The 19,976-nt window shown below is 42.1% G+C and overlaps 1 long non-coding RNA gene across 1 annotated transcript; it reads right to left on the bottom strand.

Annotated features, from left to right (window-relative positions):
• Positions 1–281: 281 nt before the first annotated feature.
• LOC117758409 lies at positions 282–15,255 on the bottom strand. The gene is made up of 3 exons (XR_004613281.1): positions 15,152–15,255; positions 415–634; positions 282–302 (listed from the first exon to the last, which is right to left on the bottom strand). It is a non-coding gene; the product is annotated as an uncharacterized LOC117758409 (long non-coding RNA).
• Positions 15,256–19,976: the final 4,721 nt, after the last annotated feature.

Raw genomic sequence — 19,976 nt, 5'->3', positions numbered from 1 at the left:
GTGATACTGAAGAATTGGACATCTTGTCAGTTGCAGTGCTTTTACCTCTTTGAAAAACCATTGGTCACCCAGTGAATCCTGGGATAAGTTGGTCCCGTTTGAGCCTTCGTTTCTTGGGGATGGACGGACGCATTTGTCGGCTGCATTTGTGGGAGCGTCAAGTAGCGCCACTGTGACACGATTGATCTTCAAATACGACCTTGGAAGGATGCAGCCCCTGAATTGAGACGCGGCCTAAATTTGGATGGAAACATTATTAATGTTGTTTACTGTTGTACGTGCTGCTCCCATGTGACCAAAGCCTAAAAGAGAACATTGAAGGTTTGAATAAGTAAGGGACGACAAGACTGTGTATGTACTTGAAGCTTTACAACGAACAATAAAGTCAACATTTAATATGAGCAGTGAGAATACCTTTAAAAAACATGACCCCACTTTGACTTTCTCAGTAAAAAAATCCCTGGTGTGTGTCTCTCAACATCTCAGATCTTACCCTCACAGGTCCCGGCCCGGCGTTCCCTCAGCGGTCTCGTTTAAAAGCAGGAAGGATGGAGGTATTCTTCCACTCAGGGTCTCCTGCTCTTTCGGTTCCTGGCCTCTTTCTAAAAGCTGCTCTAAATCACAGCGGCAGGACCTGCAGGGGGCAGAGGGGAACATAAAACACGCAGCTCTGACATGCATGAAAGACTGTGAGTGCCGCTCGGTGCAGGAGGGGGCTGCTGGGAGCTGAGGCGGTACAGACACAGATGAATAAATGGATGAAGGATGGATGGATGGATACCCTGAACTAATGTACACCCCCTCTGAGTCGGACACGTGCAGGGAGCCCGTCTTCCTCTCAAATAATCCCTTGACGATATTTCTAGAGTTTCAGTAAAGCTATATGACATCTAAAGGCCTGGAAAGTTCAAGTAATTGTTTCAAAGTTGAAAGTTGTTAAACAGATGGAGCGTGGGTAGCGTTTGCAGATGTTTGTTTTTTTGAACGTGATAACAATCCAGAACAATTATGTTTGATATGATAAACCAACAAGCTCCAGAAAAACGTTTTTAAAATAATATGATTGATGATTTCCCAAAAATCATCAGAATTGTGGTGATAAGCCTTTACATCTGGAGCGCAAGCAAAACTGTAAGAGTTATTGGCAAATGCTGTTTGTCCCACGTCTGGTTTGAATCACTTCCGAGAACACGCCACTGCCTCTTCCTCCAGTTATCATAACTGCCTCACCGCTTTTGTTTTTAAAGGCTGATAATTGCATTTGCACTTGTTGCTTCCTTTCAACAGGTAGTTAAATGTTTCAGGGCAGATTGGGGAATCAGTTAGGACAGGAGCAACACTTCGGATAGGACTAGTCGTGTAGTATGCGTGTGTGTGTGTGTGTGTATTAAGCCAAGACACCTGGTGTGATGTGAAAGGCATAAAAGTGTGCAGACATGAAACACCACTGACAGATTTAGATGGTTTGTTTCTAACCTAAAAGCAGCAGCAGAACAGATGATTTGAACAAGGTGAGAACACATTGCAACAGTAAGTGACCTAAATCAGCAATAATGTAGAATACAAAGTTAAAATATAATTCTGATGTACAGAGTGGTGTTTTTACAGTGTGCTGTATCATGTCTTTTTTCAATTTAGCTCATGTAGTCTCTTGTTTGACACTATTTCACCTGAAAAGTGTCAAAAACTGTTGTGGGGATAATCCACATGGTCCCCAGAGAATGAGTGCTCAAGACTTTTCATCATCCCACGCCACCATTAGGGTTGATATGTTTGGTTTCATGTGAAATATCCCAACAACAGTTGAGTGGATTTCCATGAAATGTGGTGCAGATGCTCCGGATGATGTATTGTACACATTAGCCATTGAGTGATTCCCTGACTTCCATCTAGTGGCACCAAAAGGTCAAACTCTAAATCTTTTTTAATTTAATTTACCTTAGGTTTGTGACCCACAGGCTGCATAACAAATGACTTCTCGTGGAAAGGTGTGAAATTATAATTCACAAAGGCCAGTATCTTGGTCACCTTTCAGTGCTTTTAGACTTCGATGTTAGCCTAAAGCACAAATCTGCCTCACCATAAAGTAGAATTTAGGGAATATGAATGAAAGAGAAGACCCATTTGAAACTGGGCCTTGATCATATGTTCCATCCTGTGAAACTCCCAAAACACAAAATAAATCGGGTCAGAAACAGGCTCATACTGTACAGGGTATATCCAGCTTAAGGGATAATGCGTAAAACAGAACATTTGGACCACAGTGTGATTGTTTGGATGTAAAACACATGAATTATGTTCTGAAGAAATTGTTACATGTGTGGCAGAAATCCCCCTCAAGTACATAAGTACATTTACAGTGTACTATGGAGAAAACTAATTTCTTTTACGGTAAATTATTTTCACATAAACTCATCATCATTAGAACCGAACCAGAGATGCTGATGTTATATGTTATGAACTTTAACCATTAGGTGAAAAATAACCCTTCAATAACATCACGGGCAGCTACAGACAATGCTTCTGTTCTTAAACTCTGAAAAAGTGACTTATTGGAGATTCAATGTTTTCCCCTCACAGCGACCATAACTATCAAGTGACCACTGTCCGAAAAACAGGAATGGGACTGTTTTTCAAACTGTCACCACGGCAGCTCAGAGGAAGTAGAGAAGGATTATACAGCTCTATAGGGAGTTTGTTCAAACTCTGCTTTTTTTCTTTCTTTCTTTACTGGGGGACGACAGTGTGAAATTCGTTGGCGTGTGTGTGTGTGTGTGTGTGTGTGTGTGTGTGTGTGTGTGTGTGTGTGTTTGACATGTGCATTAAAGTGTGCGTTACATTGTCTGTCAGGTCCGTTACGATCTGCGAGCCATGCTTTATGTGTATGTGTGTGTGTGCACGAGCAGAAAATTAACTTCTGTCTCTTTCCATTTGTCCTTTGGCCTAAACGTACGTGACAGCCCGTCAGCGTTGCTGCTGACCTACACAGCCAACAGCCTCCAGCTTGTAATTCCTGACCAGCAGGGCTCCTTTTCTCAGCGCAGCGGGCAGCAGCAGCTACTGACGCTGCAGTCACACACTTTAATGGTCAAACTGTGCTGGAGGCCTGAGATTAAGAGGTTGAGCCTCTGTCACTCCAAGTTTTAAAGTTCACCTCTCACAGGAATTGTGTGACACTGATTACCTTTACATGGACCAATAATGTGACTATCGACCTTATTCTGAAAAAGACATTATTTTGATTATGGGGTTTACATGAGTTACTAATAGAATATTCAATTCATATTGCTGTTGACATGTTACAGAGCATAGCCCGATCATGACACGTCAACATGACATCCACTACATCACATGTCCAATGTTCCTGCAAGAATTTTAAAACCCCAACCTGAAATAATTTGATGTTCCATGCTACTCTATACGAAGTGTTTCCTTTTTGATTTAGCAAAATCTTCAACTCCTCTTTATTTTCCCCTATTGTTTATCGTTCAACGTGTGAAGACTCCAAAAGGATGTTATTATGAGATTAAGACATTTCCCCCCAAAATATTTATATTTTTCTTTATTCTTGAAATGTTAGGAATTTATTCTCATAATATAATGGCCCTAATACTCTGTTGTATGAACATGAGCTCACTCAGGTTAATCCGAAAATGCTGTTTACATGACAGTGTCTTATTCAGACTACTCTTAATCGGGTTAATATCTGAAGATCGGTGTCAAAGTAAACGTGTCTAATTGTTAGAGTTTCATTAAATTGTTATATTGGAAAACAATGAAAATGTCCTTAATTGTCCTGACCAATGAGATTTACTGGAGCATCCCATTCACCCACACTGAGTTTTACTGCAGTGATTCAGTTTTCCTGTTGTTTTTTGAAAATTGAATTTCCCCCTCACAGACTACCTCACAATTCTCCCTAAACTCATCTCCATCTGTTTACTTCAGCCATCACCTGATACGTCTGTCCCCCTCCACGTCTTCCTGTGTACGATCCCCACACAAGTGAGTGAAACCGGTCATGGCGGCCCAGGGTTTGGACGGAGTCCGCGGCTCGTCTCCAGCGAGCGAAACCCCTGAAGAGGACACGATGACAAACAGTCTGACAGTCGCTCTGCAGACAGGTGTTAAACATTACAGTTTGTAAATGAGCCCCTTCAGTGTTATGACAGGGTCGGACTGTTGGATGAGAGACGCTGCACTGGAGTGAAATTGCCCACAGCTGTAGCATCAGAGACAGAGAGTTATGAAGGCAAAACGTAGACAAAACATAAAGTGACTCGGAAAAGAAAAAAAAAAAAGCCCATCGTGAGGTGTCCCCTGTCACGGCTGGGATGCTGTTGCCATGTCTGTAGGTAGGAGTACTTCATATAAATACAGCCACACATCACCAGAGGAGGTTATGAGTTACTCAGTTAGTGACTCTCCTGTGGAAGGAGATACAAGAGGCCAACTGCTGCCAAAAGTGAACTGCAGAGAAATGGGCACGTTAACAAGAACTGACATTTCAGCTATTCAAAGCTGCTCTAATCCAGATTCTTATATAATAATGGATCTCATCAAATTTGTATACCTTAATATCTTCCTGAGATTTCTCCAGGGTTTAATGGTGTATAATGATGATCATTGTTTCAAAAGCTAAAATAATTGCCGTACACATATGCTGTAGTTTCCCTAAAGTAGTATCATCTAATAACAGTTACTTAGGCAGGTTTTGCGGAGATTAAATACTTTTTTGACTTACACTTTATTATGTTGTAGCTCTGTGAATTAAGTTGGATACCATACTATACTAGCACGAAATGACAAGAATGAAATTTACCAGACACATGCATTGAGTCCATTGAATTTAATCATCTAGCTTTATTTTGTCCAAGAAGACGAGCATATTTACTGTGTGTGGGTTTACGTGGGAGCACAGCGGGATGACAGTTTTCCCTGCTGTGCTCCAGAGGGATTTGTGGGCCAATCTGGACGATAATGGTTTTATGAGTTACCTGCATTTTCCACAACTGTGGAGGAAATCTTGCAAAAACCCTACACTCGTGTTATGGCTCCGCTGAGCTCCAATAATCACCACACAGGGAGTCCTAGATCTCCAACTTTCTCAGCTCAGCTGCCTATCTGTTCCGCCAGTGGACTTTATCATTGACCTCTTGTGTTGCATGTTGTCCTCTGCAGTTTATCACGTTAATAAAACATTTCTGTCCGGTAACAGAAAAGGGAGAGTTATTTTCCAAGATACTGAAAGGCAAAGTATTGAGATTTCTAAAGAGCATGTTGTACCATAATATCCCGATGCTTCCCAAGCCAAAAAGCTTCTCTGCTGTATCTGCCCTGCACTAGACAGCAAACAGACAAAAATATGAATTACTTGACTTCTTCCCAGAGTACTTGTGTTTTATCGCTGGATCGCTGCTGTGGATCATGATCATCATGAATCATGACGGTGTATCGTAGACAGTGATCATGGACCATAGATCGTGATGGCGGATCATGGATCGTGATGGTGGATCCTGATAGTGGTGGTGGATCAGGATGATGGATTGTGGATCGAAGTGGCAGCTGATCCTGGACTATGATTACAACAAGACTGCTTGATATACAATATGCCTACTCACATATTCTACCATTACTGACAATAACTCCTCAATTAATTTGTCATTGCTGCTCCCTTCATCCCTATCAGACATATTCTTATGTATAAATACACTGACACACCTTTCCATTAAGGTTTTTTTCAATTTGTGCAAAAAAAAGTTTTTGCTGTATCAATATTACTATTTCAATAAAAGAAATAATACAATACAAAAGCACAATGGAAGCCACTAAACATGATATTACATAAATCATAATACAGACTTGATGTCAGTGTCAGTTTACAGTTGTTCTGCCCTCAGTGGCCAAAAAGCCACGTCAAAATTGGACATTTGCCAGCTGTTATAGATATGATTATATAATGGCACTCAAGTCAGGGTGAAGTTAAGTGTATCACTGACTAAGATCACAGAAAAATATTGGAATGATCTTATCCTACAGGTTTAAGCATTCATTCATTCAGAAGAATTCAGTAATTTGACCAAAAGAAAACTTTACTCGTTGTTTCTTGAACTTTCAGCTGCATCGCACAGTCTTTATTAGCAGATAAGGTTTGCTGCCTCCTCATTAGAGTTACATTACTATTTTCAGCAGTTGTATTTGAGTAGCACTATAGGACTCTGTGCTTGCACTCAACTTATCTCAGCATTTAATACAATGTAATTCATGCTTCTGCGTCGAAGCTACGCTGTAGGTACGCATGTAGCCTACGCACAGGGCCGAGCACTCATAGTTGTGCGTAGGTGTGTGTGAGTCGCGCTGCAATTACACCGCCAAAACACTAGTGGCGGTAGAGTTTCTATGCTGGTGTTGAGGGTCTTCCGGTTTCTGGCCCGCTTACTTACTAATTCTCTGGCGTCTCTGTTTAGAGCAATTACTTTTTCTGAAAGAACTGCAATGAAGACGTCGTCCGTGTTTGTCCCTTGAACTCAATTAAAAAATGGCTGCGAGTCTGCCGGAGATGTGATGCTACCAAGCGGACTAATCACAGCTCTTGCGGTCTGCTGTCGCCTCGACAGGTAGTTCAATTTTTGTCCAAGCGTAGGGCTCTGCGTAGGGTACATGTCTACACATAGGCTGCGGCGTAGCTTTGACGCAGAAGCATGAATTGAAAAGTACTCAGGAGGAGAGCTGAATGCTGTAGACCGCACCACTCCTTATGACCCAACATTATTTTAAGAATCAACAGTGGTGGCAGGAGCTAATAATGCTCCTGTGCCGATTAAATTCTTCTGTAAACCTTCTGTCTGTGGGTCAGGAGCAATTGATGGTGGTCCAAGTTCAAGTAAACAAGTTAGCGGGATCGCCTCGGCTCCCCAGACACTCAGTGGTTGGCTTCTGGGCCTCTGGAATCATAATAGTGTATGTCACTGACACTATATATGCAAAATCCAAATTGATTCAGGCCTGCCTACAGAAATGTGCGCGTTGGACAACATGCTCATACAGCATCAACACATCATTTGTTAAAAATGTTTTGGGGTATTTGTCAGGTATTCCTCTTTAGTGATAAGTTGCACAAAGATGTTTCCCAAATGTTTGGCATACACAATCTCCCACACTCATATAGACCTATGCACACACACACACACACACACACACACACACACACACACACACACACACACACACACACACACACACACACACACACACACACACACTCCATCGCTGCGACCTTGGCAGACATTCATTAGGCCGCAGCCCGTGAAAAGAAAGATTCCCTGAGTGGAGTGTGAAACTAAGAAATAAGGTAATGTCAGAAGAATGTTTTACCATAACACTGGGCCTGTGGAGGGAGGGGATGACTCAGTGTGTATATTTCCCACTATCCACTGAAGCATAAAGATAAGTGAAGAGCTCGACAGCGACAGACAAATTAGGGCATAGACATTCAAGTTCATTACTTTGCATTGATGAACTGTTTTAAGTGAAAGGGTTTTTAAATCACTAAGTCTTTTTTATTCTTTCACTTGAACCCCATCAGACAAACTTATTTGAGATGCACCCGGTGTTTGATTTAGAGGGGGTGATGTTACGGCATGTAGCATCAGAACAGTCTTTGATAAGTCCATCCACTCTGCCTGCCAGTTCTCAGAGATAAAAAGAAAATCTTGTTCATAGATCAGTGAACCGAGCCTATCTCCGGCTTGATGCTGAGGTCAAGGTGGTTGGCATTCCCACAAAGCTCGCACTGATTAAAGGGAAATGCTGGTAGTATCAAGGCCTGGTCACACAAGCATGTGAAACATGGCAAAACTCAAACCCAAGTTTGTATCGTTGACCAGGGGTGTTCCAACAGAATAGGCAAAGCAGGCAATTGCATGGGGCAAGTCCGGCATGGGTCCATTTATGCAAACCCACACCCACAAAGCTCCGTCGCGGACCTGACCCATTACCCGCTCATATCTCTAAGTCAAATCTGGACCTGCCACCCGAAATTAAAAGCATATGCTACATTCACAGTCTCTAACATCAACTGGGATATGGCCCCTTATCTTCCTATTTAATGGTTTAGTTGTGCTATCGGAAAGTATCTGTGTGTATCTGTGCTCCTGCAGCTATCAATGTGTTTCCTCAGCCACGACGTGCCTAGCATACAGTTATCAGAAGCTAATACATTGTTGCACCTTTTACTAGCAGCAAAGTCACAAGAACATATTCATCACTGGATATTTCTGTCTTATACTGTATGATCCACTTTGATGTACTAAGCTAGTTCATTTTTGGCAGTGTTACAGTTACTTGAGCGAAGTGAAGGGATCAAAGCTGATTCTGTAGGCTTTCACAATAAAACAAATCCTTGCGGTTGACTCGGCTTCACATAAGCTGATTTAGATATAAAAAAATATTATAACAATTTTATTTCTGATTTCTCCAGACAAAAAGAATATAGGCTACTTAAGCTATCATCCATTGCCTGCTTGTGTTTATTTAATTTTAACCCATGCCTATGAATTTATATAATATATTTTTACCCGTTAACACAACATTTTTGTAGGTTACCTGACATGGTACAGGACTGTAGCCTGTGGCCTAGAGCTGAGAAGAGCCCACCTCCAAGAACGACTTATTACATTCGTCCACAGAAACAACAATTTTGTGATAACCCCTTTAAATTCTATGATCTGGCAGGAACAGGAGACCGCAACAACACCATGGTTGGGAACTCCCAGGTGAGACCTCATGCCATCTTTCTGCCAAAACATTTTTTATTTTAAAAGTTTGGTCGAAGACTAGAATTTTAAACTAACTTTCATACTAACTAAACTACTTTTACTACACAGGATGCACTTTGTATGTAATTTTGATGATAATAGAAAAACAGTCCCTTGAAATGCTCCAGTCGCTGACTACTAGCATAGTGATGACCTCAGGAAACAGAGTGCCAGAGAGAGTCAGCCCAACATCTCCTCTGACCTTTCTGGCCCATTGAGCCCTATGTCCACATCTGGACTGATTCCAGTTGTTATCCATCAGTGTTGGCTGAGGGCCAGAAAGTTTTTTTTGTGTGGCTAGAGTTGGTCTAAATGTGGAAGGGGCATCTGAAGCCATTTTCAGACATGAGCTGAAAACTCTGTCTGAAAAACTCAAATATCCAGCAACAAATCCTCTGCATTATTCAGGTGAGAGGTGAAGCAGCCGGGTGCAGCAGGCAGAGGCTGAATCTTACATATATAATATAGTATATAGTTCTTATAGAGCCTTTAAGGGGCTTCCCACTCAACAGTGGTTTGGTAATGAGCTGTGAAAACCCAAAGTATAAATAACTCGACCCCAAACCCACAGAATCGTGTTTTTCTTTACACTATTCTCTAAAAACATCATTTTTCACCGTTGGGATCTACAGGAGTAGCAGTTACACCTTTGCTTTTCTTAAAAAATGAAAAGTGGTTAAGCTTGAAACACTGGTGTGTTGTTCTCACACACTGGCCCTTTAGAATCCAATGCTGAAAATGCTGTGTTGAAGGCACTATTCATTCAGTACTATTCATGTTTTTCCTTCCCATGAAATATCAGCTCGAGGTTTCTCTCCATCCTGTTGGCTGCTGCTCTCTGTATGCTGTCAGAGCTGTGGGCGTCGAGCATGGTGGACCAATGTATGAATGCTGGGCTTTGTATGCTGGCATGTGTGGGCTGCGATCACCTCTAGTGTTACCATTTAGGTGGAGGCATGAGAGGGAAAAACTGTTGTCTACTACTTCTATATTAAAGGTTTGTTTTTAATAGGGAATTCCAGACTGGGGCTTGTGATTTTTCAAAGAGAAACTGGTCTTACTGAGCTCGTTCACATCAAAGAACAGGGAGGAGCTGGGAAAGTTCGAGCTTAAATAAAAAATAAGTGCAGCACAAGCAACAGCAGAAACGTACGTCTCGCCAGCCAAAGCCTTGGGCCTCTCGCTTTCAGGGAAAATGTGCAGGAAGGAAGGTTGAGGAGGAGGTTGGGGGAACACAGAAAGGTCTCACTGGCCGGTCTGCGAGCACCAATAACCAACTTCGCTGCAAATCGTCAGCGTGCATATTCAGGTGGCTGTGTCTGTTTCAGCTAAACAACCCCACCTGGGCCAGTTTTAAGTGAGGGCGAAGTCCCGCGTGCCTCACAAGATCCGCACACGTCAGCCGGGACAAAGAGCGCCTTTTAGAAAACAAAAATTCCAAGGAGCGGGAATCCAAAGCGTAACAGAGGTAGCGTGGTGTTTGCTTTGGATGGGGTTTCACTGTTTCGCCGCCACCTCTGCAGCTCAACCTGCTGCTGAAGGCGACGGGTGGTGTAGGTGGTGGTTTATAGGATGGTCGACGCCCACAAACACAAACATGCATGCACAGAAAGAACCAACACATTTCACCTTATTTTTTCCTCAGTTTTTCATTCTTTCACTCACACACTTACTGCATACACACTCACGCATAAAGGAGGGCTTTCTTCACTCTGGTCTTTTGCTTTTTTAACTCTTACTCTCATTAAAGCTCTTGCTGCTGCTGCTGCACACTGGCTCTGTGGGACACAAGGAATCAGTTGAGCGGTCAGGTCGGTCCCATGTGCAGTCGAGCACAAACCTGACCCCAGAAGACCCTAAATTCTCCAGGTTGGACATTCCCTTCTAGGGAGTTTGAGAGCAAGGCCAGGGGCTGGGGTTTCACCTCAGTAATCAATTTTGACATTTTCAAATGGGATTATGTCAGAATAATTTACTTTCTCTTTGGTGTTTTGACACAGTGAATCTTGGATATCATATGATATTTTCTTGGATATCTTTGTTCTTTTCCTATTTTCTTTTTCCGCTCTCTTTTTTGCCGCCACCGTAGCCATAACAACGATTACTACCCCTCAAATTACCCCTGTTTCTGTTAGACTCATTATACTGTATGACTTCCCATGAATTTGGAAGTAATATTGTGAATTTGTCATGAACTGAATCTACTGTAGGTACTGTAGGTTTCTCTGAATCATACAGCCATAAAGGAGCCACAATTTAGGGGGGCAATTATAGATCCAACTTCCATGCACAGTTCCTAATTCAATTAGGTGCACATTTAAGTCATTACTTGTTTACAGCTCTATAGCTTTGAGCAAAGCCTCACATCATTAAATATATTTTGTTAATTGTTCCTTATTCAAGCATATTGTGTTTTCAAAAAAGCTCAGAAAATAAACAATCCACAACAAATGTTGCAATCATCATATATATATATATATATATATATAATATATATAATCATATGACACATTTGTCATATTTATTGTTAGAATTGTTGGTAAGTGACTGGTTCATTACAAAAAATTGGACTAATCATCAATCACATTACAGCTTGGGCCGGTGCCCCCTGGCCCCACTCTTAGACCCGCCCCTGAGGCAGCAGTGTTCAGCTGGTACCAAAGAGCAGAATAAAATCTGTGACATTTTTTTCTTGATGGTTAAAACAATGACAGAAATATTGTTTTTTTTATCACTTGCAGTAAACCCAACCACCCCTGACAAAGCTCCCTGTCATTTGCTCAGGGACACTTCTGCAAGACAGATGTTCATCATCTGGTTGAGGAACGAGCTTTAAGTTTGTCCCATCTCCCTCTTGTGTCAGGCACCAATAGTTAAATGCAAAAGTGGGAAACAGTGGATGACAAGTCATATTTGTTTTCATTTGTTCATCACCCAAACATTTGACCTTTCCATCTCCATTCATCTGCTCAAAGCACAAATAAACACTCTTTGGTAAGTAGTGCACAGTGCAAATGTCAGAGCACGCTGCTATTCAGCCAAGATCTCACTGTTGTTCTGAGGTCAGAATAATGTTTTCCCAGGAGAACCAGCCTCACATTGAAAGTTCAAATCTGGGGCTGATGCACTCAAAATGCACCAAAATGGTGCATCATCAAAACTGCTTCGTTTTAAACAAGAGTGAGGCTCAGGTCTTTTTTCCCATGGGAGAGCAACACAACAACAAAGCAGCCACCGCAAGATGTGTGCAATTGCTGTGGACACATGGTAAACATTAAGTAGCGAGTGGAACACTTATAAATGGAGGAAAATGTGCAAATCTATAGTTTTAAATCACTTATTTTAACCATGTGTGTGTTATGGCGCTGAACTTCTGGTTTGAATTCAGGTTTAAAACCTTGCAGATGGGCACCGGACTGATGGACCGTCACTCTTCTCCTCTCTTCCTTCCTTTCAGTCTGTGTCTCTGTGTTCGTTTCTCACGTGCAAATACCTCCCCATCTGGCATCTCCTGCAGATAGTGTGAGAAAATGACTTTTACAGCCCGGTTGCAGAGCGCCCTGAATTTCAACAAAACCTGTTAAGGTTATTTTACTCAATATAAATGTGGTTTTGCTGAAGTTAAAGCTTGGTAGTGGTTTCTACAGGACTGTGTCTGCTCCAGATGTGCAGAACTCAAGAAGGTGTAGTGTATCGTGTATATATATGTGTGATTGTGTGTGCATAGATATATATATGTGTGTGTGTGGCAAAGGCCCTGGTGCTTAAAGTGCTGTGGTTTCTAATTCATTCTACCTCACATCCCCATAAACATCCTGCTGAAACTCCCTCGTGGTTTGTTTATGAGCTCAGCCTCTTTAAACAAAGCCCACACAGGAGGTCGGTTTCATCTTGTATGACGACAGGAGATTCACACTCAAATCATTCACACAGTGAACCACTGGCTGCTATTAAGTTGCTTACAAAGGAACACAACACATAAGCAATTACATAAAACAGGAGACTGGAAGAGAAAATGCAACATTAGTGTTTGCGATAATGCACTTATGCATAAATTGGTAGCTCACACCCTGCATACTTTCCCCTCATACTGCATAATGTCCCTAATAATCCCCTGCCTTCTGTCATACTAGGACAACACAAGACAATTTGTATGATCTATGAAGCTGTGTAATGCACATTGAAGGTCTACGTTATAATGATTGAACATATAGTTCAGCTTACAAAGTTTCAGAGACTGATCCAGTCCAATTTATCTTCATCTCTATGAGGGATAGTACCATCATCCTCACAAGAGATGTTCCAATGCAGGGTTTCTTGGACAAACATCCGCGACGATAAGGGCTGGGGTAATGACTATAATGACGGAGAAATTGTTTCCCCCTGGCCCCACCCAGCACCACAGCTTCTACGGAGCCGAGTAGATAGAAAGGGCCAAGACCCCGGGCTCTGTATTTGTTTCCACATGTAATAGTGATGAGACATTATGTTGAGAAAATAAACAGCAGCGTGCCTGTGTTAGTGTTAAAGGGATCAGATTTGACAAATCTTTTAAGTGATGGTACAATTTTGACTCTTTTGTTGAATTAGGTTGGTTGTGAAAATAATTTGTAATGCGGTTTGATGCGGCTCTACAATTATTTTTATAGCATAATAAGATGACTATGGGTCATGTGAAAGGCACGACTTGACATCACAGATTCAGAGAGAACTAGAATGGCACTCAGTAGAGAGCTTACCTCCGGCCAGGCCCAACAGTCCCCTTGTGAAATTACATTTAAATTCACTAGATCTGGATGCTGTTTTTTTGCCCACCCATCCACAAAATGTCATCGGTTAAGTATTTTTTGTGTAATCTAACAACCAATCCCCTTGGTGGAGGCAATAATTACTCTACTGTACCCCCTCAGCTTTACAGAGCCCCTTAGCATCATTTCAGCTTATTAGTTTCATTTTACTGCCAACAACTTTACTGTTCGGTTTCACTGTTCTCACTGGTGCTATTTTCATTTGCCTTCAGAGAAAAATGTCTGATAAACCCTCCATACACTAACTTCACCACCATCAATGAGCTCACAGAGTTAGCAATTAGCTGGTGACCATAATTACAAGTAACTGTAATTGCAAGTAGCTCATTGGGAAAACATGTTGGCCACCAAGTTGCAATTCCAAGTCAGAGATATTGGAAATTCATGAGAGATAATATGTTCCATCAAACCTGTCGCAAAACAGCTGCAAAGCTACAATCAGTGGCATTTAACTGATGTCTAAACACAAAGTTTAGTTAATTCAACAGCTTATCTCCTTATGTCTGGCTTCACTTGTTCCAAAAAAGCAGAACTAGCTCATTTAATTTGTGGTAACACTGGTTTCTAAGGGCGCTTTTACGCCTGGTCCGGACATTCGCACTTTTCAGGTTATACCAAACCAAAACCACACGTGTGAATGGTGCCATGTTGGACCATGGACCAACATTTTGGCCGAACAAAAGAGTTTGTCTCCTTCCGGATCAAACTGACACACTTTTGTGGATGGTTCAGACTTTCTGAACAATTGCAGGACGTTGAGACAGTATGAAAAAGAAGGATTGCAGGATTGCTTGTCGTCTTTGGCTCACACCAAATCACCTCAGACGACATAATGTTTGAACATATATTGATTTGGTGCATTCAAACTCGTGTCGAGCTTTGCCTGTGTCGTGATACCATTAAGATATTACAATAGCAACGAACTTAACAAAATGACCCAGTTTATTAATTGTATCCATTCAAAGAGAAACAATATACCACTGAATTGACAACACACCAACATCAGACACAAGGTCTACTAACCAATGTCCAGTATATGTAGACGCAACTCACATATAGGTGATGATGACAGGACGTACATATGTCATACAAAATTCCTTAGTCGGCTCTTTAAATTGTAATGTGAAAGCAAAAATAACCAGATCAAATGTAAACAATGTAAAAAAAAGGCATGAGGCTGCTCTACATGTAACAAGTCAACTGTTTGCTCGCATGTTATTCACATCAACATATTAACTTTGTGTTTACAGCTTGTCGCACTGCCCCCAAGTGGCTGAACGGACCAATAAATCTTAACATTTTGTGTCATGTGGTCTCGCACCACTTATAGGAAAAGTCCCAAATAGCTAAGTTGAAAGAACAGTGGCTGCTGTGGTTAGCAGTTAGCATTTGTTTTATTGCTAAGTGCTACCAGGGAAACCTCAGCTGACCACTACAGCTGAATTTAAAAGGGTTAAAGAAATGAAACATTACATTTATCATCATAATAGATCTATGATACCTTGAACATGGCCCAAGAACACTTACGGATTATAATGTGGTTGATATAAGTAATGCTTCCATTATCCTCCGAGTCTCAGAACCTAGGTTGTGTTCATGTGAATCCGTGGAGGCCCAGAGTTCAAGTTTCCCATAACAGAGGTTTATGAACTAGTGTTCTGAGAAGCAGGGTAACTGCAGGATTAAATGTATTTACTTTACCTTTTTTGGAATGTGGACATGCCATGGCTAATGATTTACTACGAAACCGAAGCTTTTGACTCATGATACTGATGAGTACCACAAAAAGCACCTTCTCAGGAATAACAGACTCACTATACAGTCACATTTCTTTTTTTAAATCTTGTTATTTTGACGAGAAGCAGCCTTTGAACACAAGGTAACTTTTGTGTGAGGACTGAGTCAAGATATGATTCATAATCAGTGGCTCCGGCGGTGTGTGTAAAGTCTGGAAAAGCATGAGGGTACTTTGTGTGTAAGGAGCTTGAGTTTGGTTAGGACCACTGCATGTTTGCTGCACACACATACTACAGTGTGACGTACGAATGCATCCTTTCTTGGAAGTACATGCGGTCTGGACACCTAGAGCCTCAAAATAAAGAAAAATCAGTCAGTCAGCCCAGAGCTTGGTGGAAGCCGACAGAAATAAACTTAAAAGACACCTCCCCCGAAGCTCCGGCCTTTTTAGTGCAGCGGAGCACAAGAGCACAACACACCAGCGGAGGCATTTTAAAGGTTCCTCCAAAGTGCGAAATAACAACTGGGGGTCTCCCATAATAGTTAAAGCAAACAAAAGACCCTGACCTGCACAAATGTGAAATGCAGGCCAAGTCTTGAAGAATGTCAACATGGCAGCCCACAAAGACACACACACAGAGTCGAGATAAAGCCACGGAGGAAGCAGTGGGAGTAGATATAAAAGAAACTGGGCACAATAGGAACAATAGAAACCCACAGAATAGAAGTTTTTCAAAGTAAACATGATTCGGACTTGTACACTAACTGTTTAGAGGACTGGCACCCTTATCAACACATACTGTATGTTACTACAACAGAAATCATTGTTGTTTGTTTGGTTGTGTACGGCCTAATCCTGCCTATTTATAATGGCAGAGATACAGTGGTCCACCCACAGGAATGTTAATCTTCCCAAGGGCTTTGGTCAAGAGTCCGGTGGCCCCGCCAGCGAACGCCACACAGTTGACAGGGTCGATCCAAGCACATCCCGAGTGCAAGCTGGCTCTTTGAGGGAGATGCAATTAATCTAAAGCCACAGGAAAAGGAAAGAAATCCAATCCGGTTGCATTTTTTAGAGATAGCCTCATAGTGCGACCACATAAACCGAAAAAGAGCGCCAGAGATTCCAGTGAAATGAGCCGAACTGCGAGGAAGGGAAGCAGAAAAGACCCATCAGCAAGTTTCTCCCTGCAGCATCGGCAGGAGAAAGTCAAGTTAACTGTACATAAATTAAAAGAAATAGCCTGTCACCCTGTCAAATGATGTAGAGCGCCCTCATGGGCTCTGGGGCATCTTTAACATGAACACTTTATAATGGTTCAGGGACCAGAGGAGGGTCACACTGTGTGGACCCTGAGTGACATGAAGTGAACGAGCAGCACAGACACGAGGATTCTTTGGAAAAAAACGTACTTATAACCATCTATAAGTCTTATTTTTATTAATCATTCAAGTGTGGATCAAGAATAACATCACTTGGATGAAATTCCATGACATGTGGTGTATTCATGGTGCCCAGAGGATGTATCGAAATTGCACCATGAGCTTATTCTCTGACTTTTCCTTTCGCAGTAGACCTTTGTGAAATGCCTCAACAAATAGTAAATGAACTGTAATGATACTTAGTACTGTGACCATTTGTAATGAACTGTTAAACCTGCCTGTTTGAAAAGGTCCGTATGTTTGGCCTGTGGTGATGCTGGTTGCAGCTTTTCTTTCTAAAACTGTAAAAGTGACCTCATTGAGCAGCAGCAAGTAAATACCGGCTGCAGGACTCTGTCGACAAAGTCCTGAAGCTGCTCCACCACTGCTGCACAAAGAGCTGTTCACCGGAATATTTACTCGATGAAGCTGGACTCTGGTGAACCAGTTGTCGTTGTCGTGATCGCCTGTTTATGCAAAGTTGATTAATATCGAATATTGTTATTCATATTATTAATATTAATATCCAAATTGCATCAAATTCAACACTGCATCTCCTTGGGCCCTTAACAATTCACATGACAAGTGTAAATCACGTGAATCTAAGTTATGCGTTACACGTACAGACATACCGACATTTCTGGAACAAGTAGATAGACTTGGACTGTAAAATTTGTTTCGTGATTTGTATACAGGTGAAAAGCTTCTGTTCTGTCAAACGTGCTCGTGACAGATGACTGAGAAATGCACAGTGTAGTCCTGTTAACACATGTAGCACATGGAATGATGAGGGATTCAGACGATTGTTGAGTTGCTGCATTTATTTGTATTGATTGAGTGGAAAAATACAGTGGCATGAGAAAGTCCTCCATTAAGGGAAAAAAATTGTTATGCTGGTCACAGCACACAGCCGAACTAAACCTCAGTTCATGTGAAATGTGCAGTGAATAAGCCGCCGATACCTGTCGATATCACAGGCTCATAACCCTCTTAAATTCCAACGTGAACTAATTTCCACATGTGATTCTGGAAATGTTACAGATTAATCTCAGCAGGCTCTGGCTTCAGAGGAGGAAGTAATTTAGGAAGGAATTTGGCTGAAATGTAACAGGGTGTGACTCGCTCCGTGTGCGTCTCCAGATTCATGGCGTTCTTACGATTTACAGTTAACAACGGGGGGATGTGGGAGATAATTTGTGCGCTCTGATACGATCAACGCCGTTCCTCCTCAAAGCCATCGCCGTTTCTTTAAACTCGCCCACGGTCTGAGTTGCCTTACACTGTATCTGGTTTGTGTCATACGTCACAGGCTTTCGCGAGGCCTCTCATTTATTCCCAGTCTTATCACTTGCGCTGCTGCCTGGCCAGCGTCTCACACCGACCGCAGTTCATTTGAGAAGGAGAGAAGAAAAGTTGCGGCCCTGCAGCTACAGTTAATGGGCCAGGAGGGGAAAAGTACAGTGAGTCTCCCATCACCAAACAGAGGTCACCACTCCCCCCCATCTCCTCCTCATAATGCTCCAAATTTAGCTTGGCAAGCATTTTAATGTATTGCTGTGCATGGACCCCAAGGGTTCAGAGGTTTATGTTGATGGAAATCCCTTTTATAAGAGTATTAGCGGGTCATGTCCCCCTGATACTCTTTTAACTGTCAGCTACATTCTCTGTGTGGCGATGATGACTTAGCAGCTAAAGGCACAAAAACCCAAGAAACAAACGTGAAACAAATGTGCCACAATTTAACCCCTGAACACTGGCACTATATCTACAGTTGACACACAATTCATTTAATTCCATGCACTGGTTGGTGCTGTATTTGATACCAAGTTACCAGCTGTCTGATTTACAAGCACAAGCAGTGGCTGTGTGTTTCCATTATGGTCCCATTCCGCTCAGCATGCCTGGCTACGCTCTCGGTGGGGAGTCGCAGTGTCTGTGACAGAGCAGCTGGGAGAGCCTCATTAGGGGGCCGATGGGAGGATTGCAGAGCTGGGCATTCCTCCGTAAGAGATGCGCAGCTCTCATTGAGGAAAAGTGTGATGATAAACTCCAAAAGAAAATAACCCTCCCACGAAAGTTCTCACAGAGGTTGGTCATTAGGAAAGAGAAACCAAGTTTAGAAACAGGTCAGACTCCTGATAATGTTTTTTATACTGTACCTCATCCAGTGGGCTGACGTTACTTCCAGTTCGGGAACTCTGACTGAACGGCTGAGATTGCAGACGTCTATTTTTAACTTTTTGGCACGTACGGTAAATTTGGAGACAGATAATGAGGTAAAAGGGGTAAATGAAGTGTGATGTAAAATTGTGGCCTGGAGTCAAAAATCCCTCTTGGCCCCGAGAGAGAGAACAGCAGCATCAAACACTTGGAGAACAGCCTGTTTATCCAGAGGATAAGGAGTCGCTACTATGTGCTGAGTGTGTGTGTGTGTGTGTGTGTGTGTGTGTGTGTGTGTGTGTGTGTCTGTCCTTTGAGTTGGGCTGTTGGATGTCATCTGCTTCTCCGATTGAAATCTGCCATGGTGATAAAAGGGCAGACAGGCTGAGCTTGACTGTGACTGTGAAGAAGGAGGTAGAGAAACCGGCCTGGACACATTGACGCCTTCATCTGCAGAATGAAATGAAGCTGCAAAGGCAAAACTCTCAACTGAGCTGATTCAAATACAAGGTGACTATATAACACCTAGTCCAGCCTCGCTGTATTGGCTTTCTATCTGTTTTTGCAATGATTTTAAGATTTTATTGGTGAAGTCATATGAACTTGGGCGCCATCTTAGACCAGCTGATAGTGTTTTTGTAGTTCCCAGACCACAATCGGCGACTAAAGGCTATTGGGATTTAGCAGGATGGGCCCTTTAACTCTGGAATGATTTACCAGCTGAGATTAGACATGCTACATCTGTTATTGCTCCCCTCTCTTCTTAAAAAACTAAATTATGTTATTTAATCTTATTCAAGATAGACAGAAAGATTAAGTTTTTATGTGTCCCCATTGGGAATTTCCACACACCAACATAAAAAACATCAACAGACATAACCTACTCTACATTGCTCCTTTAAGCAGCCCTGGATTGAGGTAGACATTTAATACCGACCAGCTTTAAAAATTCAACAGCTTGTGTAATAAAGGGCATTTCTGATCTTTTTCCTTTTTTTTTATTTAATTACATTTAATGGGCAGCGTGGTGCGG

This window comes from Hippoglossus hippoglossus, chromosome 24, assembly GCF_009819705.1.
Source record: "Hippoglossus hippoglossus isolate fHipHip1 chromosome 24, fHipHip1.pri, whole genome shotgun sequence".
NCBI classification, from domain to species: domain Eukaryota; kingdom Metazoa; phylum Chordata; class Actinopteri; order Pleuronectiformes; family Pleuronectidae; genus Hippoglossus; species Hippoglossus hippoglossus.
Note: the sequence above shows the minus strand (reverse complement) of the source record. Positions and strands in the feature narration are given on the sequence as shown.